We start from the raw sequence: 25725 nt of genomic DNA on the forward strand, positions 1-25725 counted from the left end.
GAGAGCAAGTCCTGGAAAGAGTCCAATGGCTATGATGCTAGCTCACTCCAACTCAACAGTGCTGTCTGAGTGCCCAGCACTGTTCTAAGCATCTCACCTGTATTAATTCCTTTAATTCTCACAGCAACCCTGTAAGTCAGATCCAGGTACCAGTCCATTTTATAGATGAGGAAACTTAGGTGCAGAGGGGCAAAGTCACTTGTCTAAAGTCCTACGTATGGTAAGTGGCAGAGGCAGGATTCAAACCTGGTGGTCTGACCCTGAAACCTCAGCTCTCAGTGACGTCGCCAGACCCCCCATTCTAGGAAGACACAGCAGCCTGCAGCAGCTGTCCCCAACACATGGAGCTTTGCCAGCTGCAACCCCACGAGCCCCTGTCTCTTGACTCAGCTCAGGTTTACCATCAGCAGCACAACACGATAACAGGCTGGAGCACAGCGCAGTGCCCCAAGGCTCTGTGCCCTGCAGCTGATTTCAAAAACCCCGAGAATGAGGAGGTTTTTATTAAGAAAAGGCCCTGACCTCCGGCTGCCAAGATGGCTGCGGAAGGCTGCCAAGTGGTCTTTCCCACTCTCGGGGAGAGGCAGACCTCAGGGCCGACACTCATTTCTGACCAGAGGCCGCTGGCACAAAGGGCGCTGTTGGCTGAAAAGAGTCTTTATGGAGTTCTGGTCTTGAACACAACAGCGTGTTTCAATTACCAGAGTCATAACCCCCTGCTCTGTCAGTTTGTTTAATGAAAGAAGGGCTTCTTAAACCTTAATGTTCCATGTCTGTATTGTCATTTTAATAGGCAAATATATAAAACCACAAAGGCGGCGTGAGCTACTGGCTGCTTCTAGCCAATCCCCGGTCCCTAACACACACACACACACACACACACACACACACACACACACACTCTTTGGTGTTGAGCTTTTGATACACTTCTTTTTAACATAGACATCTTTTACTATTGGAACCAAAAGGATGTGAAAAGGTAAAGAGTTGGTGACCTGCACTGAACTGGGAGAGGACTCGGCTGTGGAGCGATTTGAGCCGGGTCCTATTTAGACTCATGGACAACAGACCACTTTACCACCTAAGACACCACGCGGCTGCCTTTGAGGCCGACAGCGAGGCCATTATTCTTTGGCAAGCTCAAATGTCAGCCGTGTGGGCAGTGAGAGGAGGCAGGCAGAGCTCTGAACTCTACAAGCCGCCAGCGGTTACAGCTAAAATGGTAGAAGCGGCCCTCGCTGAGAGGAACCAGGTGATCGCACCATTCTGACGGGGGAAGCCTGGGGAGGAGGGAGAGGGACTATCCTCAGCACCTTTCTCCATTCAACAAAGCCTTGCTTAGGACCCCCTAGGGGCCCAGTGCCCATGCCACCTTTGCTGGGGGCAGCCCCTAGGGGTGGTGAGTGGTCGCCTCCCTCCCCTCCAAGCCTCAGCCATGTCTGCCCCTGGGGTCTGTCTCCAGCCTGCACTGGACCATGAAAAGCACCAAGCCAGGCCCCGTGTCCTACTCATCCTGCTAACAACACAAAGCAAACATCCGTGAGTGTTTATTATGTGTCAGGCGCAGGCCCACGCGATCCTCACAGCTACCTGTGTGACAGGTCATGTTATTGACCCCATTTTACAGATGAGGACACGGAGGCTCCGGGAGCTGGAGTAGCTTGAGTAGAGTGACACAGCACACCAGAGTGCAGGCGGGACCCAGCCCTGCGGTCTGGCTGCAGAACACGCGCCTTTGGCCCCAGGCTATGCTGGCTGCATCAGCACGTCTGCTCAGACCAATGCTGCGAGGAGCCGGCTGCTCCTCACATGAGCTGGAGTCCAGTGTCAACTTGAGCACGTGCACGTCAGCCCCAGATGCAGCTTGCCGTGAGGAGCATCGGGAAGGACCCAGCATTCCTGGGGTTAGTCCCATCTCTGGGCCTATAAGACCCTGTAGAGAACTGTGCTGGCATACACTTAACAATGGGACCTGGACATGGGCAGCTGCCCCTGGGACTCAGTTCGGACCCCTCTCATGTCACGGTCGTTACCTTCCTTCTCATGGTTCTCAGATTCCTTGCTCTGCGCCTTGGCTTCCCCAGCCCTATTAAAGGTCTGACTGTAAAGCAAACCAAACAGACACAGACTCTCAAATGCTGAGTTCCCAGTGCAGAAATGCTACCTCATCCCTGTCACGAGGAAGCTCCCTGGCGCCGCCCATCTGCAGCCGTCTGGCCTGGCCACTCCTCACCTCACTGAAAGCTTGAAGCAAAGGGCGGTTGACGTAAGGCATCTACAAACCCTCAGTGACCTGGCAGGGCGGCTGGGCCTTGGGACAGGGCTGTTTACTCTACTAGGGAACAATGACTTGCCAGTGCTGATGAATAATGGGAAACAAATGCAGGGCCATGTAAACATGTCTTGTCCCCACTCCCAAGTGATAAAGTCCTGAGATGAAGCAGGCGGGAAGAGGGGGCTGCCCCTCTGCACCCTTTTCCCACTGCGGTCCAAACAGGCCTCACCCCCGGCCCCCAAGGAGGGGAGGAAATCATGGGTGCCAAATCTCTTGGGTGGCTTGAGGCCATGACCAGCATCTCTAGGGAAGGGCCTGAGGCCCCACACACGCCTCTTGCACCCCTGTGTCTCCAGCACTTCAAGTGGGCCCCACACTGAGGTCTGAAGAGCGTCCAACTGCAGCAGCTGGGTCTGTGAGATGCCGCCCATGAGCCCAGGACAGACTGGGCTCACTTGGAGGCCCTGGCCAGGCCTGGCAGGGCACTATGAGAAACAGTCCTTTGGCCCTCTCCAAGAGGTGCTGTGAGCCCAGCACACACCGCCCCATGGTCCCCCAGCATTTGGCACACTCTATTATGAGAGGTGTCCTCATGGAAAAGGGGAACCCACACCTGGGAGTCAGGCTCCCTGAGTTCTGCCCCTGTCTTGCCCTGTAGCCTGTGGGCGATGCCCAGGCCTTATCCCTGGGAAGTGCTCTCAGAGCTTGAGGGATTGCAGACTGCGTCCTCCAGGAAGTCCTCCTGGAATGCCTGTGGTGTGTGCAGCCCTCCTCCTTCTCTGCCCTGTGGAACTGAGTGTCAGTGCATGGATGGGTCCTGTGTGGCTGGCCCCGTGTGAGAATCCCAACCCACCCCCAAGCCCTCACACAGAGGTGAGCGTTGAGGCTGGGCGGGGTTGCCAGCCTCACTACCATACATAACGGCAATTGCTGCCAGCGAGGCCCCAGCTCAGGCACTATCTTAATAAATCCACACAACAGCTCCACACCGGGGGCATTATTCTTATTATCTCTGATTCTCAGATGAGAAAACTGGGGCCTGGAGATGGAGAGAGATTTCCTCAAAGCTCTAAAAGAGGCAGAAAGAGAACTGGAAGCCCCATGAATCCAAAGCCCTCCCTCTCCTCCCGCAGGATTCAGCTGTGAATGACGACCCTTCAAGTCCCATGGCGGTAGTGACGAAGGTTCCCAGGTGCTGATGCTTACAAACCTCCCTGGCCCCTCCACGCCCACCTCTCCAAAGCCCAGTGCTCAGCCTCCTCCTCTCTGTAGTCTTTCTGGTGCCCAGCATAGTTCACTCCACCCCGGCTTCCAGGCCAGGTCTGCCTTCCTTCACTACTTCCTTCCTCTGCCCTGGACCAGAGGGCTTGCCTATCCTGTCCCTGCCCTGGGGTGAGGACAGATCTGAGTCTCCTTTATATCTTTGCTCCTAGCAGCGGGTCAGGCCAAGAGTGATTGCTCAAGTGACAGAGGGTAAATGGGATGGCACAGTTTGTGCTTGCACACACCAGTGCCAGGGAGCTCACTACCGCCAAGGGACCAGTCCCAGGGGGCAGAGTGCTGTCCTTATTCCCACTGGGCACGAGGGGGGCTTCAGCTGTGAGTGGGCTCTCATAGCCTGCCCACTTCTTCAGCCATGCTCTAGGAATCCGCTGCGGCTGCTCTCTGAACACAGCCCACCCATTCACCTCTGCCCGAGTGTGCATGCCACCCTCCTCCTGGAACTGCCTCCCCTCCTTGTCCAGACCGAAGTTTTTCTTGCCTTCTGAATCCACCTGAAACGTCTCTGTTCATTCACTCACTCCGTGAACACCAAGCACCTGCTCTGTGCCATACTACCCCTGAGCTGCCAGGGACACCAAGCTCCAGGGCACTGGGCCAGAGCGCAGAGATGGGAGGCTTCCTGGAAGAGGCGAAGTACAAGCTGCTTTGAGGACAGCAGAGAGGTGTGACCTGAGCCTGGGGATCCTGGAGGAGGCGGAGGTGTTCTGAAAGCAAAGGCTTGTGGAAGGGGCAGGGCAGGGCCCAGACGGGGTAGAGCCTGCAGCCTCTCTAACAGGAGGAGAGTTCTGGAAGCAACCAGGGAAAGGTGGCTGACAGGGTCCTGGATGCTGGGCTAAGAGGAACAGCAGAGCCAGGCCGTGGGCATGTAGAGTGAGCGAGGCTGCTCTGTGGCCTGCACCCTACCCTGGCGACCCCACACAGCGCTCGAAAACCCCAGCTCTGTTCGGGTCCCCACATCAGTCCAACTAGCAGGGGGACAGTCCCTGCAGAAAACATTTGTGCAGCCTGACACGCAGAGTGTCCCAAACCACTGAGGCCTTGGGCCAGGGCTGAGCCTGTGTGTAGTGAGGCCCCTGAGTGGGCCTGTTTCCAATCCGGGGTCCAGAATCCCTGGGCGGCTCTAGGAGGGGTAGGGGGAGTGTCCCGCCTCTGAATCCTGCTGGCAGCTCATGGTCCTTCATCTTTATTTATGACCACAGCTAAATGTTCCCAGAAGGCACGGAGCTCCTCAGCACAGCACAGGGACTTAGCTACAAAGAGACAGGAGGTCCCCTGGGCTCTGGGGCAGACTCTAGGAGGCCCCTTTCAGGAAATCCTTTCAACTGGTGAGAGAGACGGAGGAGGTAGAGTGGAGAGCGGGCCCTCCATGCCCGGTTCTGGGAGGAGCCTTTCACAGCTGTCTGGACCGGCCTGGTTGAGGCTGGAAGTCACTGGTCCACAGCCTCTTTTGATGTACAACTGTATCTGTGATTGTGCCATCAAACCGCCGGAGCCCTTCCCTCTTCCGGGCCGAGGCTGAAATGGCAGGCAAGGGAGCTGGGAGGAAGAGAAGGTGGAACCTTGGTAGGCCGTGCCACAGGGGCCTTCAGCAGGTGGGGCTGGGAGACACCCTCGGAAAAAGACCACTCCAGTGAGGTCTGGGACAAAAGACAGGGAGCCTGAAGGTCCTTGAAGGCTGTGAACTCCCATTCCTTCAGCCCGCAGAGCTGGGGGAGGTCAGAGGTGGGAGAAGGGAAGGACAGGGGTCAAGAAAGGCTGAGCATTTGGAGCACAAAAGAGGGGCCTCACTGGTCAGGGTCTGGCCCTCGTCCCACCCAGCCACCAGGCCTGAGGACCCTGTTGTTCTCGAAGCCCCTTTCTTCTGCCCCTCTCCCAAGGGTCTGACCAAGGCTGCTGACTTTTTCCACGCCACCTTGCCCGTCCGTCTCCCTGGCTCCCATGAGACAGCCCTGGCTTGGACCTCAGCTTCCTCTTTGGGGTAGGCTGCACACTTCTTCTGGGTCTCAGCCTCCAGCCTCTCCCTCCCAATCCCTTCTCCATGGGCAGTGGCTGCTGTGATGAGTCTGGCTGGAACAGGACATGGCACCTTGGTCCCACAGGGTCTCTGGGGTCAGGTCCCACCTCCTCACTGTGCAGTACCCAGCATGAGCACAGCTCTGGAGGCCGGGGTGGCGGCGGATGGCCCTCAGCTGTGACTCTTGCCCATCTCCACTCGGTCCTCACAGGCGCAGGCCACCTCCACCTGCTGCCAGCCACTGAAGGGTGATGTGTGGGAGGGGACCCCTGTGCTGTGATTGACATGGTTGTTTTCCAGCAAGAAGAATTTCCAGAGCTGACATCAGCAGGCCATAGGTTGACCCGCTTCCGAAAGGCCTCTGCAGGCAGGACCAGTTTCCCCGGGAGGTGTGCTTTTTGGCCTAAGATGCTGATGTTTGTTTTTATTAATAGCTGGCTGTTTGTTCTACTTTGGACCAAGAGTCCAGGTTCACAGTTATTTATAACAACTAAAAATTACTTCTGGATCCAGCTCTGGCTGCTTTGTGTTTCCCGCAAATATTTCCCGATTTGAAACAGAGACTCCGTGTTCTGCTTGGACCCACCCATGTTTTCATGGCTGTCAAGAGCCTACTGTGTGTCAGGCCCTCCACTGGCTCCGGTGTCCCAGCTCCCATGGAAGGTCTAGAAACAGAGGCAGAGGTGCCCAGCCCATCTTAGGAAGTGAACTCCACCTCCAGCACTGAGAGCTCCCACCTGGTCCCAGGGGGCTGAGGCCCCTCCGCCTGCCGGTCCTTTCAGAAGGGCGGCTTAGGCAGAAAAGCCTCTTGGCTATCTAGCGGCTCTTGCAAAATTACATTTGATGAGTTAAGTGTAAATAAATGAGAACCAGATGGATTAGATTTCGGGTAAAATACACACGGGTCTTAGAGCTTTGGGGCCTGGGTTCTGCCAGATCCAGAACACTCTCCGAGCTGTCAAGAGCTGCTGGCACAGGCAGGCAGGAGGTATGCCTGGGGTCTCCCAGGACCTGTCTGCTTCCTGGTCTGGGCATCAGCTGAGGTCTTCCCTGGGGCTCCTGATTCCCCAGGAGGTTGGCCGTGTGCAGAAGACACAGAGCCAACCTCTTGGCCTGGGCCTGAGTCCAAGCTCAGGGTGGGAGATGAGGCGCATGAATGGTAAGGTCAGCTTTCCAGACCGGCAAGCTCACTGCTCACATCCAAACCCAGCAAGCCAGCCCAGGGAAGGCAGAGGTGGTGAAGCCTGCTGGCCGCTGGGGTCTGCTCACTCTGCTCTCCGCAACCTGAGTCCTGCCTTCCAGCCCAGCCGCTGCCCTGCCGCCCCCTGCTGTGCATCTCTAGGGAAGGACGGAAGTCTGCCGCCCAGTGCAGACCGCTGGCCAGTCCTCAAAGGGGTCTGCGTGATGCTGCCCTGTGACCACTGCCCATGGGACCTGGCTGTTGCTCTACAAGTCATACCAGATGGAGTACAAGATTCAGTGAGTTGGCCGGGCTTGGTGGCTCACGCCTGTAATCCCAGCACTTTGGGAGGCTGAGGCGGGTGGATCACAAGGTCAGGAGATCAAGACCATCCTGGCTAACACGGTGAAACCCCGTCTCCACTAAAAATACAAAAAATTAGCCGGGCGTGGTGGCGGGTGCCTGTAGTCCCAGCTGCTTGGGAGGCTGAGGCAGGAGCATGGTGTGAACCCGGGAGGCAGAGCTTGCAGTGAGCCGGACCGCACCACTGCACTCTGGCCTGGGGCGACACAGCGAGACTCCGTCTCAAAAAAAAAAAAAAAAGAAAAAAGATTCAGTGAGTCACTTGCTCTGTGACCTTGAGCAGGTCATTTCACCATTTTGGGCCTTGGTTTCCTTCTCTATAAAACAGGGATAAAAGTCCCTGAGGTGTCTGGGAGTCAAACGAGGTGATGGAGGTAATGTACTCTGCACAGCGCCTGGCACACACAGACCACCACCGAGTGTGAGCAGGTGCAGCACGAAGCCGCTGCTCATGGCCTCAGGGAATCACCGGTATGAACGTACTCCAGTGACAGCAAAGTCCCTTCCAAAATGCAAAAGCAACAACAAACCACATCAGAGGGGAGCACTCAGACCCGCCTCGGCCTTCTGGTCTCCAAGTGAAGCCGCTCGGCTCCTGACACTGCTCCCTCCTGAATAAGCTTCTGGCACACTCACCACCCAGGTCACCCTTCTCTGGGGATCCCAGCTTACTGGGGCACTCACAATTGGCCCAGAAGTGGACAGAGCTGTGCACATGGTCTGCTTGGAGGATGTGGGTGGGACTTTTGATGCTATGTTCGTGTGACCTCTGCTATTTCTCCAATCCCGTTTCTGGTTGAGATAGAAGTCATGGAGCATACAATTCACAATCTTTAAGCTGACATCTTAGTGGTTTTTAGTATATTCACCGTGTTGCACGACCATCACTACTAATTCCAGAATATTTCCATCATGCCAGAAAGAGGACCCGTGCCCATTTTCGGTTAGTCCCAATTCCCACCCCTTCGCCCCTGGAAACCACATGTCTACTTTCCATCTATGGTTTGCCCATTCTGGACATTTCATGTAAAGAGAGTCACACGATATTTGTCTTTGTGTGTCTGGCTTCCTTCACTTAGCATGTTTTCAAGCTGCATCCATGTCGTAGCATGACTCAGCACTTCATTCCCTTTTACGGCTGAATAGTATTCTATTGCATGGACAGACCACATTTCACGTATCTCTTCGTGAGCTGATGGACATCCGGGTTGTGCCGGCTTTGTGGCTGTCACGAACGGTGCTGCTGAACACTGTGTGTAAGTTTTCGTGGGGGTGTACGCCTTCAGCTCTCCTGGGTGGATACCTGGGGGTGGCACTGTCACATCATCTGGTAACTCCATGTGTGCCCTTTTTGAGGAAATGACTGTTTACCACGGGCGACACCATTTTACATTTCCAACCAGCAGAGTATGGGGTTTCTAATTTCTCCATATCCTCGCCAACACTTGTTCCTTTCTGGGCTTTTTTTTTTTTTAACAGCCATCCTAGTGGGTGTGGCGTGGTTTCTCATTATGGTTTTGATTTTCATTTTTCTAATGACTAATGATGTTGAACAGCTTTTCACATGCTTAGTGGCCATTTGTATGGCCCTGGGATACAGCGACGCTCAAGACAGACACGGTCCCTGTTCTCACGGGCTCTATGCTGTCTGTGGGGAGACAGAAACAGTCACAAAGACTCCAGGTGGGCGTGGCGTCTCCATTTCTTTGGAGATATGTCTATTCAGGTCCTTTGCCTATTTTTAAACTGGGTTGTCTTGAGTTGTAAGAGTTCTTTATACATCCTGGATACTAGACCCTTACCAGATATATGATTGGCAAATACTTTTTCCTATTCTGTGGACGCCACCTCCTTTCAAGCAGCCTCAGGCAGCACTAGGTACTCAGGAGTTCAGTGCAGGTCAGTGGGGCCTGGGCTTCTCTCAGGCTCTTCCCTTGCCCCCACCCCATCTACATTTTGTTCCTGGGAGATTTCACACTATCCCTTGGCTACCTATCTGCCAAGGTTGCCCCCAAACCCCCAGGCCTGCCTGCTCCACCACCCTCCAACTTAGACATCAAGAGCTGACCTGGTGCCTGCACGTGGACATCCTGCGGGCGTGACAGACTTCATGGGCCACATGCTGAGCTCCCAAGTCCCCCTCCCACAAAAGCAGAATAGAATGAGACAAAGCTCAGTCTGCCCTCAGCCTTCCCCAGCTCAGCAAATGGTCACACAACCCACAGTTGCTTCAGGCAAAACACCTGGTAGTTATTTTTGATGCTGCTTTCTCCCCACATTGAAGCCCTTAGCAGGTCCAGTCCTTTCAATTCTGCCTGTGAAATTCACCACGAGTACAACACATTTGCTCCCCTCCAGGGCTGCCACGGCTGGGCCAGTCGCCCTCGTCTCTGGCCTGGATTCTCAAACTCCCTGCCTCCACCCTGCCCCTGTCCATCCTCCATCCCTCATAGACCTCATGCAATCCCCCTGCCTGAAAGCCCACAAAGGTGTCATAAACATGGACTCCCTTTCCCGGCCACCAAGCCCACAGGAACTGCTCTGCCCACGTCCCCCCGGCCTCCTCCTCGCTCACCCGCCTCCAGCCAGGCTGCTGTGTCCTGCTCTCCCTTGACCCCAGCTGTCCTGTTCCCATCTCCAGGCCTTGGCATTTGCTCCTCTGCCTGGAATGTTCTTTGCTTGTCTTGGCACGGCTGCCTCCTCCTTCTCCTTCAGACCTTGGTTCACGTGCCACTTTCCCAGAGATGCTCTCTCTGACCACTAAGCTAAAGTGGCAGACAGGCCATTCTGCAACGTGTCCCTCCCCTGCTTCCTTCAGAGCACGCCCCCACCCACCTGGAATCTTCCTTGTGACTGTTTCTGTCTACCCCCAGACAACACAGAGCCCCTGAGAACAGGGACCCTGTCTGTTTTGAGCATCACAGTATCCCAGGGTTTTGAACAGTGCACGGGGCACATGATGTATGTCTGCGGACTGGATAACTGACTGAGCACTTCCAAAAGTGTGGGTGGGGAACGGCGCTTCTGGCCTGGACATCCATAGGCCCTGGCTAAAGGCTGTCCCACCAGCGATGAGCTGCATGGCCTTCGCTGCCGTATGCTGCAAAGTGTGGCTGCAGAGGGGCTGCCATGAGGCCCTGCAGCCCCAGGACCTGCTCAAGGAAGCAGCTCTGGATGAGTGACAGGAGCATGTGCTGGCTGCCAGTGGGTCCTGGGTGCGTGGGTGGGTCAGGGGCTGACATCAGGAGATGCCAGAGAAGGCTCTCAGAGAAGAGCTGTGCTCATCTGCTGCCTTAGCCTTGCCCGAGAGTGGGGAGCTTGTGCGGAGATCGCGATGGGGTACCAGGTACCCTCACAGTCATTGCCAGCCTGTGGCTTTGGTGCTCAGTGCATGACGGGATCCATGTTGGGGGGCCTCAGAAGAGGGGTGCAGCTCAGCGTCTCCTCCTGCTTTGTCGGCACCTTTACTGACATGAGGACCAAAGTCTCCCACTAAAGAAGCTGCTTGAGCTGGGCAGAGTTCCAGGAAGTGAATGGAGAGGGAAGTGGTCTGGAGACACAGTGGGATCCCCTACTGAACCACATTTCACTCACTTTGCTAGACCACCTATGGCAAGGCCAGTTCCTCCTTGAACCTCTAGATCACAGGCAGGGCAGGGAGCGGCTGGGGCCCCTGCTCAGAGTCAGGCACTCTTTGTTACAGTTATCTCAGTTAACCTCAGCCCAGGGCAGTAGCTGTTTTGTAAATGGGAGCTCCAAGCAGTGTGCAGCCTGCCCACAGTCCCCAGCAAGTGAGTGACAGAGCCAGGCTGGGAACGGGGTGCTTTCATCCCCTCAGGCCTCTGACAGTGCAGCTGTGAATGTGATCCTGCCTGGACATCTGTAGGAGGCACTGGAGTTTTTAAAAATTTCTTTTGATGGGGATAAGAATGGAGGACTGGAGAGAGGGAAGGAGGAAAACCAAACAAACAAATCATGGAACCAAAGCGAGAAGCTGTAAGGAAAGAAAGAGGAAACGCTCCCACGGGACGCTTAATGAAGAGCCTCTGCGCCTACCCAGGCCCAGCTGCATGTGATTACCTCCAGGCCGGTGGATGGGGCGGCAGGGCAAGTCCCACTCCTGTTGAAAAACAAAACTAAACTTCCCCGAACCAAGGAGGGGCCCCGGAGCTCCCACGACACCCCAGGTGACACAGGTCCTCTGGCCAGTTCATCCTGCCAGACTCCAGCCAAGTCAGCTGATTGATTCCCAGCATCCATTTCCCAGCCTCGGTACCGTCGGAATTCTAACCTTCAGGGACTAATTCTTTCCAGTGGAAGTCCGCATTTTCTTCCACCCTCCAAAGCTATGTGAAATTGTCAGGCGGCTGTGCGGCTGTTCCTTCTCTTCCTCCTCCTTCCTAGCACCCTCCATGTGTACACCTGTCCTCACCTACCAGGTATCCTTGAGCGTGAGCATCCTTGGCACACGCCAGGCCTGTGGCCATACCCTGATCCCAGCCGCTTGGCCTCCTGCCCCATCCATGCCCTGCATTGGCTCCCCAGCTGGGCCTCCCACATGTGGGCTTGTTCCTTCCTGCACTCAGCAGTCCCTCCCTGTCAGGCCCCGGGGTGGGCCTGGCGGCAACAACCAGGACTAAGGAATAGTTTTGTCTCATCAGAGCTGACATACCGGAGAAAGACAGACGGCAGGCCACAGAAGGCAGTGGCAGAGGGCTGGGTGGGGGTGCCACGAAGCTTCACGGAAAAGGGGGCACTCGCTTGGCTGAGGCACTGACACGCTCGCAGGCCTCCCCACGGCCAACCTGTCTCTGAGTTTGTGGCCACATTCTGTCTGTAGTTCTCCTCCTCTCAAAAACCTAGCATGGCTTCCTATCACTTGACCAATAAAACTGTTTTATTATTTAAGATTCTGAGCCGATAAGGAATTCTGGGAAACAGTGGAAAAGCTGATCAACAATCCTACACTTTAGACAGAACCACAGTCAGGAGCATCTATTTTGTTTCCGTCTTTTTGCATGAGCTGATTTTCTCCTAAATGTAATGAGTTGATCTGTGCACAGCCACGGCGAGCTGAGCTAAAGCGGCTTCGGTGCTGTGGCTTGGCCCTGCCTCCACTTCTGACTCGCTGCTTTGTGCAGTCCACAGTGGGCTCCTCTTCCACACCCTCGTGCAGTTGTTAATAAACTCCCCCGTGAAGGACGCAGCTGGGCAGCTATGGCCCTTTTCATTTAAGGGATTATTGCCTTCAGAGAGCTCCCCAGAAGTGGGATTCCTGGGTCAACGACTGTGAGCTTTTGTTTCTCATGACTCCCTGAGGACCCCTGTTAACCTGCATACAACTGACTGACTCTCCTGCCGTACAGCATCTGCACTTGCCGTGGCCTCATCTGCCACCGTCTTTTCTATTGGCCACATCCATCTCCAGCGGACTTCTGTGACCAGTCACATGTATTTGTTCACTCAGTCACTTGGCAGGGGTGCAAGGCACCACACTGGTGCATGGGTAAACAGGGAAGACGAGGCCAAGGCCTGCCCTCAGGGAGCTGCCATTCTAGGAAAGAGAGGTGGTGAGGACGCTGGGAGACCAGTGTCTATTAACCACAGTGGGGTCAGAGCCCTGCAGGACAAGAAGAGTGTGCTGTGAGAAGCCGGAACAGGCAGGCTGAACCCAGGCAGAGAGCGTCTCTCTAAGCCACATGAGGACCAGTGCAGAGAAAGGTGCATTTGGTGGTGAGAAGTGCGGTTGGTCGTGTGTGTGTGTGTCTGTGTGTGTGTGTAATCTCTGCGTCTTAGACCTGGAGAGCACATGGTATATGTGGCTCATTTGACAGAGACTGCCTTTTTACCACCACTACCTGCCCTGAACCCACTCTGCTCCCTGGCCGATCCCTTCCCATCTCCAGGCTCTGCACATGCTGCTCCTCCTTCCTAAAATGTCCTTCCTTCACCCCAACTCCATCCCCCCCAGGGGACCCTCCACTCACTCCAGGTAGGGCAAGTCACCCACCCCACACCATCCCTTTGCACACCCCTAGTATTAATTACACAAAGGACACCATAGTGGGAGTATTTCTGCACATGGCCTGGGAGCTCCCTGAGGGCAAGAGTCAGTCTAACTAATCTCAGAGGCCCCTCGCCTGCAGATATGGGCACCCGGGGCATGTCCTGACAGAAGAGCATTGGGCATTCTTGCTGTCCCAACCAGATAATCACCCCCGCTGCCCTCACTGTCCCGGGCTTTCATTTCATTCCATCTTGGCGACGTGATTCCGCATCAACAGTGAAGAGAGTCCTGCCGGAATATGGAGGAGAAGCGGCACATAAACCTCAATGGGTGACTGCCACCACACACAGTTCCGTCCACGCCCAGGTGACACTGGACACGGACATCAGGACATGAAAACGTTTGCTCTATTGGAGGGGTGAGAAATGGGGGAATGATTTTGTCTTTTCTCTGGATTTCTCTGAGTGTTTCTGTATAATTATTGCACGTGTGGCTGATGGATAAGTAAACAGACATTTGCAGCTTGGTCTGATTCTGGCGGGCCTGAGAGTTGGCAGGGAGGGCAAGGGAGCAGAATGCAGGGAGCAGGTCCCTCTGCCCGGGAGGCTGGGGAAGAGGCTCAGGAGGAAGAGCTGGGGTGTCCGGGACAGGCCGGGAGGAGGTTCTCCAGGTAGGGGAAAGGTGTGTGCAGAGGCCCAGAGGGCATGAGGTGCTGGGGGACAGGCTTAATATTTAGTTTGCTGGGAGCACAGGGAGAAACAGAAAGGCTGGAGTGTCAGCAGGGCCAGCTGCCAGGCCAAGGAAGCCAGACCCCCACAATGACAACACAGGCCCTGGGGAGGGTCCCACTCGGCAGGGCCTCCACCATGGGTGGGTCCCAAATGACTCCACTGGTGTCTGACCCCCTGGCGGTCAGCAGATGAGCCAGGGGAGGGCAAGCCTGTGGGATCCTCTCCCCATCATTAAAGTAGCACCTGGGAGGTTACTAAAGACCCCAGGCCAAGCAGCTGGGCTGCTGCCACGGCTGCCCACTTCCCACAAATAAAGAGTGCCAGTCAGGCGCAGGGCATCTATGCCAGCAGTCTATTTCTAGCTGTATGTGGTTGGGATGAGGTGGGTGACAGGGAGGGGTGCCAGGGCAGCCTGATGCACAGGCCTGGCTAATGGCCACTATAAACAGCTGGAACCTGTCCCAGTGCTGGGGGAGGAGGGTCACTGCAGCATCTGCCCCGATGCAGCCAGGCCCAGCAAACATCCAGGGCGACCCCAAACGCCACCCAGGGCCCAGGGTGCTCCAAGGTAAGCGAGACTATTGACAGACGCAGTACTGGACTGGGTTGAGATGCCCTTAATTGTTGCTAATGTCCCCTTTTAGGGCCACGGCTCCGTGTCTGGTTTGGAGGCATATGTTTTGCTGGCAGGGTATTTTTAAGGAGCCTTCACAGGACACTTATTTATTTATTTATTTTTTATTTTCTGGAGTTCTGACCAAGCTCTTGGCACAGGGACTGCAAACAGGAACAGAGGAAGGCAAGTGTCTGCAGCGAGTGTTTTCTTTGCTGTTTATGGACTCGGTATTCTCTGCTCTGAGACAGAGCGGGGCTTCTTCCTCAAGCCACCAAATTGAGACCTACAAAGGTGGGGCTGGCACCAGGCACAGTGACAACAGATTTCAATCCAGTGGAGGGAGGATGGGATCACGAACACACACTCTTACCAAGGGGAAGGTGGCCTCATACAGGGATGCAATCCCTGACCTGAACGTACAAGCACAGGGAGAGTGGGAAGGGGTGAGCAGGTGAAGGGTCCTGAGGCCCACCATGTGCCACCTTCCTTCACGTACACCCTTCTCTGTATCCCCAGAGCCCCGTCCCGGGAACACCAGCATGCCCCTTTCCAGGAAAGAAAACCGAGAGCAGAGAGCTAGGAAGGGAGTGGGAGTCAAGGCCAAGGTGTCTGATGCCCAAGTCCACGCTCTCCCTGTGTCTACAGCAGAGACCAGAAGGAGCCAGGCACGGAGAAGTGGACTGGGGAGTCACAGGCCATCGCTGGCCGAGGGAGACAGGGAGACTTTCCCAGTGCATCTACCCAGCTCCAAGTGTGCTGATGACCCCCACGGCAGGTCTGTGCACCTGCCACCGTTCAAGTCGTTTGCCTCCTGAGGGCCAGAATCCAACATTCTACCCCGTTACCCTGCCACCCGCCCATCCTCCACCACACAAACGAGCCTGCTGTGGGCCTGGTCTGTGCAGGCCTTGGATAAAGAGCTTGGCCAATCCAGAGCTCAGCACTCGAGGAATTCCCAAGGAAGGAACAGAGATCTCCCCTGAGATGCCTGAGTGCCAGTCCCAGGAGCTCAGGGCCATGTCAGAGGGAAGCCTAGGGGAGGCTGTGCAGCTCAGAGAGGTTTTCTCTAGGGGTTGATGGCTCACCTGAGTGAGCCCTGAGGAACAAGTAGGGGCCAGCCAAACTAAGCGTTCATCAGGAGGCTGGGGAAGGGCGCTCAGGGCAGAACAGCAGGTGTATGGACGCCCTGGAGGAGGAAAGGGCGGGATGGTTATGGAGAGGAAAAGTGTTCGCCATGCTGGAGATTACAGTTCTGAGAAACAAGGAGAGCTGCGCAGACAATGACTGCATCCTGCTGGGACAAGGAGGACACGGAAAAGAGCTGAGCTGCCACTGTCCCTGGGGCCAAATCACACGACCGCACTGCCAGGTCATGGGATGCTGGAGGGAGAAGGGCTCTGACCCAGCAGCCCAGCCAGGGGGTTCCAAACTGAGGTCCAGGGGCTCCAGGAACTTTGCAGAGGTAGAGACAGGCTCTGTGGGGAGCAGAGCTCTAACTGTGGCCAGTCTTGTCTCCTGTTCAGCCACAGCGTGAGACCCCTGCATGATTCCGCTTGGGAAAAAAGATTTCTGCTGCTATAAACTCCACAGCATCTGAAAACCACTGATCAAATCCCATCTTTTTATTTCACATATGACAGGGAAACTGAGGCACAAAGAGGCAGGGCATTTCCCAAGGTCTCCCAGCAAGTCAGTGGCCTAAGGAGTCTGACTTCTGCTCTGTGGGCCACTGATTCTGCCCTGATTGCTGGGCCAGAAGGGGGCTGGGAGGAAGAACCATCTGGCCCCCTGTAATAAGCACCCCACAGTCCTCCCACCCAATCCCAAGCAGGCCATGGGCATGAAGCTGTCAAAGGCCACTCCACCCCAAAACACACACAGGTCTGAGCCAGTCTGCCTCCCTACACCCCACTCGAGGGTCTCCCCTTTTTTGTAGCGATTTGGGAAAAGAAGGAAGCGAGTCTATAAAGATGTACAACACTGTCCAGGGAGTCTCTTTCTCTCAGGCCAAATAATTTCTTACAGATTAACAGCTGTAGAAGGCGGAGAGGAGAGGCGGGCCTGGATCCGTCTTGTACTCTGACAGCAAATCCCTCCAACTGAGCGTGTTTAGAGCACCTGAAAGTGGGCCAAGAATGAGAAAAGGTGGTGGGGTAGTAGGTGGGCATAACGAAAGAGACCAGGAAGAAACCTCTTGAGTTTACTTTAGAAAATACTGGTGTTTATGGAGTAAGTATATGACTGTCCAAAGCTGTTTAGTTTTACATTAAGATGATCAGCATTTTTTTTTCCAGCAAGAAATGTATTTGAGCTGTTGAAGTATAAAGACAAATAAACAGCAGCAACTCGAGCCTTCGTTAGGGGTTCCAGGGAGCCACATGTTGTCTCCAGCTGTCTTCCAGGACAAGAGGGCCTCCTTTAAAAGGCCGCGATGGCGCAGGCCCTTTCATCAGCCCAGCGGAGGGAGAGCTGGAGCGCGGCGCCTGCACGGAGCATCTGGGCACTCGCCGGTGACTTCCTCCCCCAGGTGCAGCTGGGCTCCAGGCCCCATCGGGAGTCCCCTGAGGGCCCCTCCTACTCCTCCTTTTCTACCCCTCCACTTGGCAGCCTCAAGTGCCACTTGCACATCCATCTCCTCATCTGATCCTAACAGACAGGGACCGACCCCATTTCACAGAGACCAAAACTCCGACTCTGAGAAATGAGATGATGTGTCCCAAGTTACAAAATAAGAACACAGCAGAGCTCGCATTGAAGTCGCGATGTCACACGACCCCTCAGTCAACAGACAGTAAGTACAAGAACCAGCGCAAGAGGCTGGGAGAGCATTTGGCAGGTGGGGAGCGGACCGTGGGCAGCAGCTCATCTGGCAGGAATGAGGAGCAGGGCCCAGGCAAAGGGCTTCCCACATGGCCCAGGCCCAGGCTCGCCCCCTGCACCTTCACCAGCTCCAGGATACATCCATTTTCCCTAAACTGTGTTCTGGCTTTGCACACTAGGAATAAATGTTAATTAGCTCATTCACATCTGTTGAGACCTTGCCCTGTGCTAGGTACTGTGGTATGTGTTTTACAAAGCTCATCTCGTTGGCCTCTGCATCATCTCTGTCAAATAAGCACTGTTACCAGCCCCACCTCATGCAGGAGTATACAGAGGCCCAGAGAAGCAGAATTACTTGCTCAAGGTCACATAGTAAGTGATGGATCCAGGGTTCAAAGCCAGGCAGGTCGATTTCTGATGCTCCTTGAGGGCCCGAAAGAAGGCCATACCTCTCCTAATTGTGAGCTCCAAGCAAGGCGCAGCATAGGGCGGGTGCTTGTGAAATCTTTACGAAATGAGTGAATATTAAAATATCTGGCTTCCAAAGCCATCTAGACGCCATGTAGAAGCTCTCATATTTTCCCCTGGGTTTGACTACAGACTTCTAAGCTTGTGCACCATCTCCATTTCGATGGCTGCTTATCATTTCAAACAGAACTCAGACGAACAGATGCCCGAGTCCTGTACCTCCGTGTCCAGCCCCACACCCAGTCTGTCCTCCCCCTAGCCTTCCCCATCTCAGCCACAGCAGCAGAGCCCCTAGAAACTCCGGGGAAACCCAGTCGTCAGTTTTGACTCTCTTTTCCCCGTACCTCTCATATCTCATCCACTGGCAGCTCCCGTCGACTGTTTTCAAAATACACTGTGAGTTCAACGACCACTTCTCCCACTGTCACCCTGAACGAAGCCACCAACTGCTCTGACCCAGGCCACTGCAGTGGTTTCCCTGCTTGAGCCACTCTACCTCTCTACTCAGCAGCCAGAAGCGCTTTTTAAATTAAAATGTCCATTGGAACATGTCAATCCCTGGTGAAAATAGCCCACGGCTTCCCAGGTAACAGAATAAAATCCAAACCCCTTTCTCGAGACGATATGACCCTGCCTGACCCAGCCCCGGCCCGCCTCGTTGCCTCATCTCCAGTCTGTGTCCCTTGCTCCTGATCCTCCAGGCATCCTGGCCCATCCCCAAACTCCTAACAGTTCCTACCACACTTGTACCCCTTCTGCTTGGACAGAGGACCTTCCCTAGACCTTCACGTGGTACTTCCTCCCTCTCACTGGGGCTTCCTCCCCTTACCCCGGGCAGACCTCTGTTACCCCCCTCATTGGTGGAGGTGACTTCTCAGGCTAGACTGTAAAACTGCCAAGCATGGGAGTCTGTCGTCTTAGGACCCAGCGGCCATGATGTGCGGAAGCTCCTACCAGCCCATGTGGAAAGACCACATAAAGAGGCTGCCCATAGTGTCCTGGCTGACAGCCAACCACCACCACCAGCTGTGAGCAAAGATGCTTCCAGATGATTCCAGTTCTTGGCTATCAAGTCATCCCCAGCTTTCAAGTCTCCCAGCTGAGGCCCCAGACACCGTGGAGCAGAGACTAGTTGGTCCTGTCTGACTTCTTGCGCCACAGAATTCATGAGCAAAATAGTATTTTATGCCACTAAATGTGAGGTAGTTTTTTAAAAATTTAATTTTACTTTTCAAAATGGACATGTAATAATTGTACATATTTGTGGGGTACATAGTGATTTTTCAATACATATTTTTTAAAAACTATTTTTAGTTTTACTGAGTCAGGATCTTGCTCCATTGCCCAGGCTGGAGTGCAGCAGTGCAAACATAACTCACTGCAGCCTCAACCTCCTGGGCTCATGCAATCCTCCCACCTCAGCCTCCTTAGTAGCTGGGGCCACTGGCACGCACCTCCATGCCTGGCTAATTTTTTAAATTTTTGTAGAGATGGGGTCTTGCTATGTTGCCCAGACTGGTGTCAAACTCCTGGGCTCAAGTGATCCTCCTACCTTGGCCTCCCAAAGTGTTGGGATTATAGGTGTGAGCCACCAAGCCTGGCCTTGATACATATTGAGGTGGTTTCTTATGCAGCAATAGTAACTGGAATGCTACCCTACCCAACGCTGTCACCCTGCCCCCATCACTTTGTATCACATTATTTGTTTTATTATTTTTTTCAGTGGCTCTGACCTGGCTGAAGTTACTGAGTTACATGTTCACATGTTCACTGTCTTTCTCCTCTATGTAAGTTCATAAGCGGGGAGATGTTGTAGCCTTTGTTCACTGCCATAGTAAGCACTTAAAACCATGTCTGGCATATAGCAGGCGCTCAGAACAATTTTTTTGGAATAAACAAATGGATGAATACTAGGTGGAAGGCTTTAGTATTATTCCTAATGTAGCACTTTTTTTTTTTTTTTTTGGACAGAGTCTCACTCTGTTGCCCAGGCTGGAGTGCAGTGGTGTAATCTCGGCTCATTGCAACCTCTGCCCCCCGGGTTCAAGTGATTCTCCTGCCTCAGCCTCCCAAGTGGTTGGGACTAGAGGCACCTGCCACCAAATCTGGCTATTTTTTTTTTGTATTTTTAGTAGAAACGGTGTTTCACCATGTTGGTCAGGCTGGTCTCGAACTCCTGACCTCATGTGATCCACCCGCCTCGGTCTCTCAAAGTGCTGGGATTACAGGCATGAGTTACTGTGCCTGGCCCTAATATAGCACTTTCTACCCTTCATTCGAGTTGTGAATATTTCTGGCTTCCTCATGGACCTAAGAGCCCCGCGAGAGATACCTCATCTAATTAATCTTAACCTCTGCCCTATGCCTACCACTCTACATTATATCCTGGGTATTTAGGACCCTAAAACTCCCCTCAAATGGTCCTAAGCCTATCAGACGACACTTAGGCCTGAGTAAGACTTAGGCAAAAGGTGGCTGCTTTCAGGGTAAATGGCCAAAGCTTGCACATTTGCGTTAGGGTGTGTTGAGGCTCATCGTGGTGTGGGGTGGAGCCAAGGGTGGGAAAGGCAGGGAGGGAGCAGACATTGCCTGTGCTACCACTTTCTGGTGCAAAATCAGAGGTTTGTTCGGTGAGAGGGTTTTCAGATTACAAGGCATTTTGACAAACCCATTCATTCATTTATTCTACAAATATTTACTAAATGCCTACAATATATCTGACACTGCACTAGGTTCCAAGAAGAAAGACAGAAAGGTAAACAAGACAAATTCTGCTTTTGGGGAAGAAGAGAGGACCATGACACAGAGCTGCGGTGGAGATGTAACTGTGTGGCGTGGGTCACAGCAGACCTCTGAGCAAGGGGAGGTTTGGTTGGGGCTTGAAGGATGAGCAGGACCTCACCAGATCCCTGCTGGGGAGTAGCAGCCTGTCAACAGATCTGTGTAGGACTCTGCGGGTACAGGGAAGGCTGGGCCAGTGGGCACAGCTAAGCAAGGGTGAGAAATGGGGTTGGGGGGAGGCTGGTGGGGCCCTGGCCGGAGGGGTCTCAAGCTACTGTGGAAGCAATGGGGGCCATGAGAGGAGGGTGCTGGAGCGGAGGGCTCCGTACAGTCGGATGGGGTAAGACAAGGTCCCAAGGGTGGCTCAAGGATGATGTGAGGTGCCTAAGCAAGGCCACAAGCTCTGCCCTTGGCCCAAGGAGGCTGAACGAGCTATGGGGTGGAGGCGCCCTTGGTATGAGCTCTCTAGAGCAAGGGGTGCCCGCTCGCCCTTCAGCACACTCCCTGCCTGTGCCTGGCCTGGCATGTGCTGGGATTTCTGGATGCTCTCAGTGACTCCCAAACTCACGGATAGATACAGGCGTGCATATCTAACACCCTACGACAAGGAGGCCCTGGCCAGCCTCCCGGAGCTGGTGCAGTTTGGGCACTATGGGGCGGGGGTGGGCAGCAGGGTAGGCTTGCAGGCTGAAATTGGCAAAATCCCAGACCTGGGCTCTAGTCCTAGCTCTACCACCTACTGTCTGTGTGAGCTTGGGTAGGTCACTTCCCCTCACTAGGCCTCAGTTTCCTCGTTTGTAAAAAGAAGACACTAATGTCTCTGGATGCTGTGAGCACTAACAAGAGAACTGAGCACAGCATCCCGGGCAAATCCAGGCACAAAGGAGACTCAATCAAAGCTCCCGAATCTCACTCAAGTAGGACGGTCTACCGTGCACAAGGCTGGGCATAGGGTTGGTGCTCAATAAATGTTAATGAAATGGAGAGAGCTGGCTAATAAATCAATGCTTCTGAACCTGGATACAGATGACTTCTCTTCAACAGGGAAAAAAAGTGCCGAGAGGCAGGTCCAAAATTCAAACTGTGAGCAACTTGAGAGACGTATTTTTCAGTAAGTCAAGGTAAAGATCGGGGTCGAAGAAAACATCTGGCTAAGTGAACTAATGGCTTTAGAGAAACAGGAGGCTTGCTTTGTGGAGACGGGAAGAAATTATCCACTGCTGGTTTTAATTTAAGATGAAAACAATCTTATTCTATTAGCCTAAATATTGCTCTGCTGTCCAATTGCATGGAGTTTGGAATAATATTTTTCAAACAGAACTACTGCTATTTCAAGTAATTACACAGCTAAAAGCAGCCATTTGGGGTTGAGCAAGATCTCATCATGGTTTCAATTCCCTCTGGTGTCATTTTCTGTTATATTTGAGAAATTCCTCAATAAAGATGTCAAATAGAGTGAGGGCTTTGCTCCCCAGAGGACAGACTTGGCCACCCTCCAGGACACAGTCACAGGCAGGCCATCTCCACAGGAAAATAACCTCGCTTACTCGAAAGAGAAGAAAAGGTTCAACTATGAAAACTTAGGCAAGAAAATAACTTGTAAGCCATCAGCCTCATTTCTCCTAATCAGCTCAGAACACTTTTCAAACTGGCCTGTTTATTTCTAAGGTGATCAGGGTTTTATCCCAGCCCCCAACCCTAAGGAATTCAGTGGTGGTTCAGAGAGGAATGTTACAACTGGACAAGACTCTTGACCCAGACTTCTTGAGACAAAACAGAGGAGGTGCGAACGGGCCTAACTATTCCTGATGGGCGATGGGCTGTGGGGTGAGGTTTAGTGACTGCCCAGAGGCAGCCAAGAATGCACAAGGCAGCGAAGACAGAGAACCTTCCAACAACTCAGTAGGCCACTCACAGCCACCAAATGCCCACTGGGGACAAAACCTTGTGCAGGAAGCTTTGTCAGGCAGCACAAAGAATTCCAAACATTTCCAGGCAGCACAATTTCAAGCAGGTAGTTAAATGGCCAAAGCTGGATGCAAGTAACAGGGAGTGGTGGAGACTGTGGCGAACAAGAGAGTACACACCCCCTCTGAAGCAGGCAGCCGCGGTGTAGTTCACTCTAGCTGCTGCCAGCACCACAGTGAGATGTGAGCGAGAGTGCTGTTGCCCTGGGCCCCCACACTTTGGGGGTCCCTGTTCTGCCTCTCCTGTGGCTGCAGCAGCACTCCCCCCGCCCCCGCCACCATGGAGTAAGGGGTCCACAGGGGAGTCATGAGCACCTGGAACACACGCCTACCACTCCACATTACATGCTGGGTATTTAGGACCCTAAAACTCCCCCAAAATGGTCCTAAGCCTATCAGATGACACTTAGGCCTGAGTAAGACTTAGGCAAAAGGTGGCTGCTTTCAGGGTAAATGGCCAAAGCTTGCACATTTGCATTAGGGTGTGCTGAGGCTCGTCATGGTGTGGGGTGGAGCCGAGGGTGGGAAGGGCAGGGAGGGAGCAGGCATTGCCCACGCTACCACTTTCTGGCGCAAAATCCAAGCAGTCTTCTAAATTCCAGTCTAGCCTCTAGGTCATTAGTTAGGAATATTTGTCAAGATAGAAGAGGCAGAGTCATTCTTGTTTGGGAGGTTCTTAATTACTTTAATATTTTAGCCATGTGGGATAGGGGCCTCCATCTGGACTACTGTCCCAAGTCCCGCAAACGTCAGGGGCTGGGTAACTGTGGCTGAGATGGAATGATGCTAGAAATATTGATTTTTTAATGTGATAACCCCTAATTTTTAAGTGTTGACAAATAATTTAATAAGAACAAATGATACCACCATGGGGACAAACCAAACATGTCTGTGGGCCAGATGGGGACTGTGGGTTGCCAGCTTGAAGCCTCTGCTGGAAAATGATGACAATATCCAGCACCCGCACAGAATTTACATCTGTACACAAGCTCTGCGCAATCTCCTTTCAGATTTAATCATGACACTGACCCTCCGAGACAAGTATTACTGACCTATTTCATAGTTAGGGGAACTGAAGCTTGGTGGGCTAGATGAACAGGTCCCGAACTATAAAACTCATGAGCGGTGACACCTGAATTTGAGCCTAAATCTTCAAACTCCAAGCCCAGCTGACTCTTACGGCATGATTTATTTCTGCCAACACTGATTAAGCCCTATGATCCTAGAGTACGAGGTACTCTAGTTCTTACAGCGTTTCATGGATGAGGGAGCTGAGACTCCGAGAAGTCAACTAGCTTGAGGTCACATGGTCAGGATGGGTTGGTGCCTGTTGGAACCAAGGTCCGGCTTCTCCAGAGCTGGAGTTTTGTCTTGAGAAAGAGAAAGCCTGAACAGAAAGAACTCTGTTGGGAAGGGTCTGCCCTCAGCTAAAGGCAGAGGAGCAACAGAGAGAGCCTTTTCTTGGCTGCTGTGTGTGCAAGTTAGAGCCGCGTGAGGTTGCAATCTGTGCTCAGAGGTGGTGGGGCGGGGGAGGGGGGGAACCTTACCCAGTTCTTTTAAATTAATCAGTGTAAACATAATCCATTGTGAAAACAATGTTGTTGAGACAAAGGCCCACACAGACTCACTGCTAGTCTGCAGGCTGCTGGCGTCAGGCTCTGGGGACACTGGGAGTACTTGCTGTAGCCAAGAACAGGGTATTTACAAACAGGTGGTTCTGCACAGGTAAGAGTACAGTGGCTGGAAGGAGAGTTCCACATGTCAGGCACAGCTGTGGGAGTGCACATGGTGGGGACTGGTCCCCACGAGGTCTTGGAGGCATCAAACCACTCCACATCAACACATCTCATCTGGAAGCCAATGACCAGATGAATGCTGGTTACATGTTGAGTATTTGGTGCCAGACACTCTGCTACATGCTCCACGTCCATGATCTCATTTAATCCTCACAAGAGCCCTACTAGATAGGGACTATGCCTTCCATTTTTCAAGTGAGGAAACTAAGGCATGGAGAGGTAAAGTGACTGGCCAAAGGTCACACAGCTGATAGAGAAGGGCTAGAATTTAAGCCACAAACTGGCAGTTCCCAAGGTCTCTCCTCTTGGCCACTGGGTGATATTGCCTGCTTTTAACTGGCTGTCCCACAGGGACTGTCGGCTCTGTCTTCACTGACTAATCAGAGCCCAAAACATACTCTCTCTGTCATTTGAAAATGGAGCAAACAACTAAGAAAGCCAAGCACTTACGTTTTGGGAGGATTAAATGAGATAACTCTTGGAAGATACTTCACCGGGCATCTGGCATGATCAACGTTGTGTGGTCCCAGTTCTTCACAATCTAGCCAATGCCCTGCTCACCTCCACAGCCCCACACCTGCTGCTCCCTGCACGCACCAGGAGCTGAGCCTCAGGGGCTGCCTGCAGCTCTATGTAGACTCTGCCCTTGGCCTAGCAAACTTATCCCCAACCTTGGAGGTTCCACTCAATGCTACCTTCTCTTTGAAGACCCCTAGGGAGTTAGCCCCGCTTCTACCCCCACACTCACTGCATCCACGGGTAGCTCTTCACAGGCCTCTCTGGGCTTCAATAACCTGCTGCTCGGACCTCTACTTGGGTATTTATTCGGGGTGTAATTACATGCTCACAGATGTTTTCCACAACAAACTTATCTGACATCCAACATGGGTTGGACAAAAACAGGCAGGCAGGTCTAAGGCTAACACCCCATTAAGAGGGAAAGTTCCAGAGCACTCAGGACACCCAGTGTCCTCTACCACACACCCACAAACCAGCTGGCACAACAGAAGGTTTGCTGAGCCCTTTTAGAAAGCCATAAAAAACCAAATGATCGTTTGATCCAGTGGTTCCACTTTTGTGAAGCATTCCTAAGGAAACAATTGGAAAAACAGGGGAAAAAAATGTTTTATGCCCAGAACCACCTCTGGATTCTCATGGTAAAAAACAAAAAAGCAAACAATCTAAATGTCTAACCACAGAAAGGCAGCCGAGTCAGCTGGAGTAGTAATGCCTGTGTTGACTATTTATCACCTAACAGGGGCTAGTCACTTCACACTGTCACCTCATCCTCACACGCGATCTTGGGAAGTGGATTACGCAGTTATCCCTGTTGGAGACTGGAGAAGACTGAGGCTCAGACACCATGTAGATAGTAACAGTTCTCGGCTGCTGTGAGTCCCCTGTGCTGAGCCTTTTTCTCGGC

The 25725-nt window shown here is 53.3% G+C and overlaps 1 protein-coding gene across 2 annotated transcripts in view; it reads right to left on the reverse strand.

The window, feature by feature from the left end:
- Positions 1–25725, reverse strand: part of SCUBE1 (signal peptide, CUB domain and EGF like domain containing 1) — a 143011-nt gene that overhangs the window by 90596 nt on the left and 26690 nt on the right. The window lies entirely within an intron of this gene.

The sequence above is a fragment of the Gorilla gorilla genome, chromosome 23, assembly GCF_029281585.2.
Source record: "Gorilla gorilla gorilla isolate KB3781 chromosome 23, NHGRI_mGorGor1-v2.1_pri, whole genome shotgun sequence".
In the NCBI taxonomy this organism is placed as follows: domain Eukaryota; kingdom Metazoa; phylum Chordata; class Mammalia; order Primates; family Hominidae; genus Gorilla; species Gorilla gorilla.